Genomic DNA, 8532 nt, shown 5'->3' on the forward strand with positions numbered 1-8532 from the left:
GAAGCATCCGAAAAAAAACTAGTTAGGTCTGAGAAGACGCCTAGAATGAGCATGCATCATGATTGTCGCATTGTTGTCTCTTGTGCATCAACATGCTTCTCTCACCTTTATTCCAATAATAATAACTTGTGAATAATGTGATGTACTGCTATGAACTGCAAAAAAAATGTCTTATCATGCGTGTCATGATAGTCTTGACTAGGTTGTGTTATGTGTTTCTCTTGTCTTGCTATCTAGGTGGTATTGTAATTGTTCAACCCTTTTTACAAAAAAAGTTGTTGTTCTGCTCATGAAAAGACCCCCCCTCCAAACAACCTTGAGTTTAGTAAGTGAAACCTCTTTAAAAAAAATTTCATGCTTGTGTTGGTGTTTTCTAGCCCTTATGTGTTGCACTATTGGTAATACACCTGCACAGCTTGTAGACCCCCATAGCTTGACCGGTAGACCAACCCAAGCTTCCTTGTGCACTTGTTTATGTAAAAAAAAGTTTATTGTCTATTCGCGCAAACCATGTCTAGCCTCAGATTCTTTTTGGAAACCTTGTCCAAAATCCTCTTTAAATTCTCCTCTGCTCAGCATAGAAGCCATCTGGGTTGATGACCTCTCCTTTCACCTGGATCTGGTAATCTTTTCCTAGCGAATCATGTGCGACTTTATCATCCGAATCTCTAGATCCCTTAATGATTCTGCCATGTTATCTGGTTATCTGCTATAACCTGTTCTCATGTATCAAATGTGGATCAGTCTAATATCTCATTATGATCGTTCTCATACTCTTCTCTGAGGATCATGACACTTGTGTTATCAACTTATCTCTAAACGACATATCCATGTGGATTGATGGATGTTGTTGTTATCTTTGGATCTCTCATGTCTCTAAAAGCCTATCAATCTCGATCTCATGGTTGGTTTCTCCTCCTATCGAATATCGTATCAATCTTTGGCTGATAATCCCCGTGTTGATCAAAAAATAGTTCTCTGAGTTGAAGAAAATTCTCATGTGATGCTCTTTTGCCAACAATCTTTGCTTCAACTCCGGCCACATTCTTATTTTCTGAGCCATACTCTCATGGGCTCCATCTATTTATGTCACATGGATTTATCGTTGGTTGCGTTGGTAATGGTATTATGACTAACGACTGATGGTGCTGCGACGAAACCGGGAGCCTACTATGGTGTACACATGGTTGAGCTGCTCGGCACGCGCTGGTATCGCGGTTAATAGTTGTGATCCATTGCGAAACTATACTGATGTGCTATCTTTTGTGGACATTCTCTCAAAGTGATCGCTGCATTTTGTCTCAATATGTCGCGATATTCTGTCTGAATATATCTTCCGTATCTCGTAAGATACCCTCTCATAAAACTGCATCTATCTTCAGCCCGAGAGTTACATGCTTCTCCACCCTTAAGAGTCTTGTTCGAATCTCGGGACGAGATTCTTTTAAGGGGGGAAGGCTGTGACACCCCAGGTCTCTATTTCGCGTTATGTCGGGAGATTTATCGTAATCTCGGATGCTCAGTGAACATTTCTATCTCTTTATCACATCTATCTCCATTCATCAAGTTACTCATGAATGTTTCACCAAATTTGGAATTATTCGATCTCAAGAACAGCCAAATTTGGAGCCTGTTAAAACTTTTATTTCTTGAAACGAATACAAATTCGAAAGTCAATCTTGTCTCGCGACTCCCGTCCATACTCATTTATTCGGACTCTCGATAGTTGTGATGTTATCCGATCTATGTCCGAATCCGCTTTCTCGATAGTCGGTCTATGTCCAAATACATAATCTGAATCCGTATTCTCCAGCGGAATCTCTGTAGTGTCAACCTCTAATTATTTCTTATGCAAATCAGCTTGTTATCTCTATATCATCATTCATATCTATCTATCAAGTGTATTCTAAAGATTTCTTAAAGTTTGAACCAATATTCGTGTGAAGTTATAAATCCTACGCTTGCCTGAGACTGCTCGATTAAGTACAAGAAAATTTATAACTTCAACCAAGTCATGCAAACTTTCCCAAAACACTCTATATAAACTCTACAACAAAAGATATTAAGGTTTCATGTAGAGAAAATGCCAAGAAAATGTCGAGAAAATACTTCGATTGCTTTAAAAATATAAATTAAAGCTTTATAACTATACTACTTTGACCAAAGTGAAACTTTAATTTATATTCGAGATATGAGGTTTGACCTTCAATAAAAGTTGGAGAACAGGTGTTATACAACAAATATTATATTTAAACGAAGTCTTGATTCAATCTCTAAGTATCTCAAACAGTGCCATCAAGACAGAATAAAAATCTGATTTCAGAATTCGAATTCTTCTAAGTCTGAAATCAGCATCGTTCGGGTCGACGTCTCGCGTTCCCAAATTTTTGTTGAACAACTCAAGTTTCACCAAATATAAAAGTTGTTAATAACTAATAGGGGGACAATATATTAAAAGATCGCATTCATCCGATTCCGTTTGACATGCTTTGACATTCAGTTTTCACAAGTTTCCACTGTTTTCTAACCCACTGACAAACCAATTTTTGTGGGTCTATAACTCTCTAACCAGTGCCCGAATCACCTCAAGTCCTTTACAATAATTGTAGAGTATAGATCAAGGAAGATATTTTGTGCAGCAACCAAGATCCGATTCCAAGCAAAAAATGCCAAAACACGTCGTCCAAGGTCGTCACTGCAGCACCTGCCACCTGTTGGTGCAGTCTGACATGTCCAGAGCTTGACCCTATAAATGGCAGCCCCTGCCCTCCCCCTTCTCTTCCCCCACGCCATCTCTCCTCCTCTGCTCGGGCTCTCCTTGGTGCGCTGCTGTGGAGCCATCCCTCTCTTCTCTTCTCCCATGGCAGCAGCGAGGATCCCTTCCCATGGCCATGGAGCCCTCAAACCTGCAGCAAACACACCTCACGTTCAGGAATTCCAAGGAAGAAGAAGACTACCCTGTCCATGACGTGTGGGCCCAAGGCCAAGGGTAATGTTGCTTCAAAATCCAGATTTCGTATTATCTTCTAAAATTCATATCTTGAGTTTGGTAGTTCCAAAAATCACGAAACTTGTTTTGTTGCCTTCCTTATGAAATTCTCTGTCTATTAGATCTATAGGTTGGTATGTTTTAGTGGAAAAATTGTTCTGTAGAAATTCATATTTAAAAACTGGTTTAGAGAATAAACGAGCTTGCTTCTCTCCATAATTTTATTTATAAAAATCCAAAAATGATGAAACCTATTTTGTTAGTCAGATGTTGTCATACTCCATCTAGGAAAAATATAAAACTTATATGTTGTTCACTGTTTTCTTGGTGTGTTAATTAAAACATGTTAAATAGGAAAAAGATGATTATTTTGATTGTTATTTTTGGATCTGTAGCTCCAGTGCTTCAAATGGATTGAAATTTTTACAGTAGACCCTCTGTGTGATGCTTAGTGACTGGTAAAAATTTCATGAATTGTGGTGCATGTATGGTTAAGTTAGTGATTTAGCTTGTTTAATGCACCTTGAGTAGTTTTAAATGGTTTATAAATAATATATGGATGTAAAAATGGAAAATGATGTTCCACTGTCCTTGTATGATATTATAGTAGCATAAAGAAACTTAATATGGTCATGCATCCACAGAAAATAATTAATTTTAGAATTAACTTGCTCTCACAAGCTTTATTGCATTAACAATTTGTTATTTTTGTATTAAATAAAATATAAAATCTGGGCATGTGAAATTTATACATTGGTCATGAATTGTTATTACCTATGCCTCATAAAAATTCCAGCTCCAAATTAGATAGTTTCATATGGTGCTAAAATGACACCCATTTTATAATTATAAGAACAATTAGTGAAAAATTAGAAGTAAACAAGGGCATGCATGTTTCTTGAAATACTTAAGTGCCTTGATATAAATTGAAACTTTACAACTAGGTCATAATGATTTGAATTTAAGAAATTGGTGATAGTATCTCTCTATGAGTTTGTTTGGTGATTTAGTTAAGTGCTCTTGTGCTAGCAAACTGAAATTTGTGGGTGTACAGTTTTGGTTGTGTGAGTAATCTAGTAAAGTAAAGTGTGTTTTCTGTAGATATGTGCTATATAAAAGTTATAGTTTACTTGTGTATGTAGCTTGTCCTAAAAATGCATGAGCTAAGAATTGATTGTTAGAAGCTATACTTTTCACAAGTTCAGTAACTGAATCTGTCCAATTTTTGAACAGATTTCAGAGATTGCAATGGTTGCTTAAGTTAATGTTGAAATCAGTTATTGGTGGTCACAAGAAAGTTGTAGATAACATTATTATCTTACTTGTGTTAAAATTTGACAGTCATACGTCTGATCGTTTAGAAGTTGTGCTTTTCACAAATTCAGTAACTGAATCTGCCCAAATTCTGCACAGATTTCAGAAACTGCATTGTTTGCCTAATTTAATATTACAATCTGTTCATGGTCGTTATAAGAAAGTTGTATATGCTTTTCTTATCTTGCTTGTGTTAAAATTTCACAATCATAGGCCTGACAGTTTGGGAATTATGAATTTTAAAAATGGTTGTTGTGTTCTGTCCACTGACAGAACAGATTTCGAAAACTGAATTGTTTGATTCAGTTCAACATAGAAGCACTTCTTGGTGATTATAAAATTCATATAGTACTTTTGCTAAGCTTTTCAAAAAGTCTTGGATCACTCTTTTTGGTGATCTGAAGATTAAGTTATGGATGTTTCAAGTCTGAAGACTGAATCTGTCCAATTCTGGACAGCAAAGCCTTCTAGTGTCTTTTGTCCTTAGTTAAATATTGAATCACCTTGAGATGTTTATAAATGATATATAGACAATTTTATTACCTTTCCAGAAAGTCTAGGATCAATTTGTTGGATGTCTTAACCTGTAGTTGTGTATTTTTGAAGTCACAAGTCTGAATCTGTCCAAATCTGGATAGAGTTGTTGTGTTTACGCAATTCGGCCTTGCTAAGAGTCTAATCATGCTGAGGTAAAAATGTCAAAGTTGTAGAACACTTTTAAACTTTCCAGAAAATCCTTATTTGAAGAGTTATGATTAAAACAAAAACCACTATGCTGCTGTCCTAAATATGTTAGAAGTGATTGATTGCTCTACTCTATTGTGTTTGACTTGAGTGATTGCTTGCGTGTTTTGGTTTTAAGTGAATATGAGTAACAATGATAGTAACTAATATAATTGGGGTTATACATAAGTAAGTAGTACACGTCTTACTAAGTTAGTGAACTAAATTGGTTAAGGTCTAATAAGTAGCTTAGCTTAATCAACAGTTAGCGAGTGCAGTTATATATTAGGGAAACAAAATGAATAATGTCCTGTCTGTGGCTTTCTGCAAATACTACTAAGTAACCAACGTCATTAAAGTAGTACAAATTATAATTATGAATAAACTATCTCCTCATGTGTGTTCTCTGGGGTGTATGTTTGCAGTAGAAGGTTGTGAATGATTGTAAAACCCGATTAAGCAACTATTCCTTTTTAACTAAGTCTGTCTATGTGTAAGTCATCGTAAATTTATGCATACTTAACTAGTTTAATAATAAGTAACTTATGAATGATAAAAGTGAACGTGACGAATGCTTGTACTTATGATGTCGTGTTTGCAATAGATAATTATAGGAAGTGTTTGTTGTTTTCCAGTGATGATTGACTACGTATGCCCGATGACGTGTAGATAACTAAAACTAACGTGTGGTTGTCTATGGTGTCTTCCAATTTAATGTTTAGTCGCCACTGTGTCTTTGTATATCTTGTGCTACTGTTGTGCTACTTTTATTATATTCATACATATGCATCTTGCATCTCATTTAGGACCGAGAATCGTGCAAGTGATGTGGTGCCAACCACAAGATGAAGTTGGTGGACAACCTGAAGAGTGATGAACTTAACCAGTAGATGCTCACCAAGCGGGTGTCATCCAGCAAACACTATCTAAGAGTTAAATTAAAGGCAAGCCCCGGTTTTATGCATAACCGTTTATATATGCTATTTTACTACACTTAATGTTTGTAGGTTTGTACCATGCACTTAAGTGTAGGAGTTGCCTGAAACCCTAGTTGCATGAACTCAGGATTCCTTTTGAGATGGATACTAGTATGCTAGGTCGAGTAGCTGCTATGCTAAATCAGGATCTCGGTAGAAGTCGAGTGATTTTTCTAGCACTCGCGCGAGGTCAGGAATTGGTTGTATCCATTTTTGATAACATAATGGTGATGGTCTGTGGACACGGATCTATGGGGATGCGTTGTCTATGAGACAAAATTGGAATAAGGATTAACGTGCGGATACCTGTGTCAAGCGTTTGAATGTACTAAACACATGTCGGGAAAAATGGTAACCGGTAAACCTAGTACCTGAGTGAAGCCGGGCGCGGACTTTATCCCTCACGCGACCTGAGACTGGGTCTCCCATTCTAGATATGGTGGGTACAAGTGCGGCCACTGCACGGCGGCGGCCGGGGTCAGTGGAGCATTGTATGCCAAGGCGGTGAGGCCTGGACGCGAACGGGGAATCGATGGGGACGGTTGACGTGTGTGGGGACGGAGTGCCCTTACATGTCGTGTGTTTAGGTTTACCTTGCAAGGTTAAAACTCAATTCGAATCGTCTGCTTCTCGCAGCTAATGAGACTGCTTGATCCATTGTACTGCATTGAGTAATAAGTGGAAATGAGATACTGACAAAGGATATTGATTGCACTAAATGATTGTTACCATGTATGCTTAGAAAGGAGCAAACCTAGCTTAATTAAATATGTTAGAACTGGAAAAGCTAAAACTTGTTTTTAGACTCAGCTAGTGCTTTTGGCAAACCAAACCCCTCAGCCAAACAGCTGCATGTCTAGAGGTAGAGGAGTAGACTCCTCACACCGGGTAAGTCTAGCTGAGTATTAGTATACTCAGCCTTGCTTGTGGCATAATTTTTGCAGGTACCTCCTTGATTTGGTTGATGGTGTGACTTGGCCTCCCTCCCTGCCACCGGGATAGACGGTCGAGTGGGTTGTTGCTTCCGCAAGAGAGGACTAGGTGGAGTAGCGTGGCCAGGCTTCGCCATGTTACCCGGTTTTCTCCGTTAGTTATTTCCGCTGCATTAAAACTTATGGTTATTATTTCTGAAACTCCGATAATGTAATCGCTAATGATACTTTCTTAATTTATGGTATTATGCTTTATTGTATTTCTCTGTGCCTCACCTTCGAGTGAGCTAGTGGTATTCGATCCTGGATAAGTGGCTTTATCGGACTAGATCCGAGGGACTGACGAGTTATTCTGATTTAAGTGTGTTGCCGCCTCTAAGAGTGCGACTTGGGCACTTAAACTGGAATAATTTGGGCGGTTCCGCCACATCGGGACTATTCAGAAAAAGATCGACGGCTACGCCGTGTCTTCCCCTCCCGGTCGAACTCCGGCGACCAACAGAGATGCCGAGGCAGCGACAACATGGCCGGAAGACTCGCATCGCCCCACGTTGCATGGCCACGACTTCGTTGATCGCTAAATGAAATTGAAATGATGGCGGATCTGGGAATGGGAGTTCTTACAGTGATCACGCAGTGCCTTTCCCTGCCCACGGCGCACCCCGTATTTGCGGCCACGACGTCAAATTGGCGGCGCCCAGGTCGCACTCCCTCCTAGCCACCACCTTCAACATGATCCTAGAGCTTGGACAGATTCTCCCGATCGCGCATAGGGCACCAATTAGTGCAGTGCACGCCGGACGACAGTGGAGGCTTCCGGCGGCTCCATGTTCTCTCTCTCGGTGGTGAATATCCCAATTTGAGGTGCTGGTGCGCGTGGTCGAGGGGGTGCCGTCCCTTTTATCGGCAAAGATGGCACACATCTAAGTTAGCTGGAGATCCCGAGCGTAGGGGAGGGGTTGGAGGGGTCGACACGCAAAGATGTCGGGGCTTCTGTTGGGATGGGTCTGGCGTGCGGGGTCCACGGGCAGTGAGACGCAAGAGTTCGCGCACGGGAGTCGGCTGACGAGCGTGCCTTCCGAGTCAGTGCCAAAAAACACAGGCAGACTCGGACGCGCGCGCGAGCGTGCAAAGTCCGACTTGAAGATGGGTCCCGCGCCGCAGTGTCACGCGGAGGCTGGCGGAGCTGGCCCACACGGCAAAGGCATCCACTGCGCACGGGGGTCCAAACGGGGAGGCAACGAGGCGAGTTGGGCCGGTCAGATCTAATTGGGCCCATGCGGCTTTTTCCTTTTTTCTCCTTTTTCTTTTCTGTTTCCTTTTCTTTTTAATTTTAGATTTCAAAGTTGAATTCAATTTTTGTTGAGTTTCACACTTAGATTATATGCACAATTAAAAATACTAGTATGAAAAGGTATATTTATTTATATATATATATATATATATTTTTCTTTATAGTGTGTATTATTTCCCTTCTCTTTTCTATGTCATTTTCAATCCCTAGATTACAAATTGGGTTAAACCCTAATTTCAGCATTAGTATCTCATTATTAGTATAATTAAATGCACAATCAAAATCTCCAACATGATGCATAGA

The 8532-nt window shown here is 39.6% G+C and overlaps 1 long non-coding RNA gene across 1 annotated transcript; it reads right to left on the reverse strand.

Moving 5' to 3' along the window:
* Positions 1 to 2404: 2404 nt before the first annotated feature.
* Positions 2405 to 8008, reverse strand: LOC109943992 (uncharacterized). Its single transcript, XR_002267160.3, has 2 exons — positions 7560 to 8008; positions 2405 to 2906 (listed from the first exon to the last, which is right to left on the reverse strand). It is a non-coding gene; the product is annotated as an uncharacterized lncRNA (long non-coding RNA).
* Between the last annotated feature and the right edge of the window lie 524 nt (positions 8009 to 8532).

The sequence above is a fragment of the Zea mays genome, chromosome 2, assembly GCF_902167145.1.
Source record: "Zea mays cultivar B73 chromosome 2, Zm-B73-REFERENCE-NAM-5.0, whole genome shotgun sequence".
Taxonomy (NCBI): domain Eukaryota; kingdom Viridiplantae; phylum Streptophyta; class Magnoliopsida; order Poales; family Poaceae; genus Zea; species Zea mays.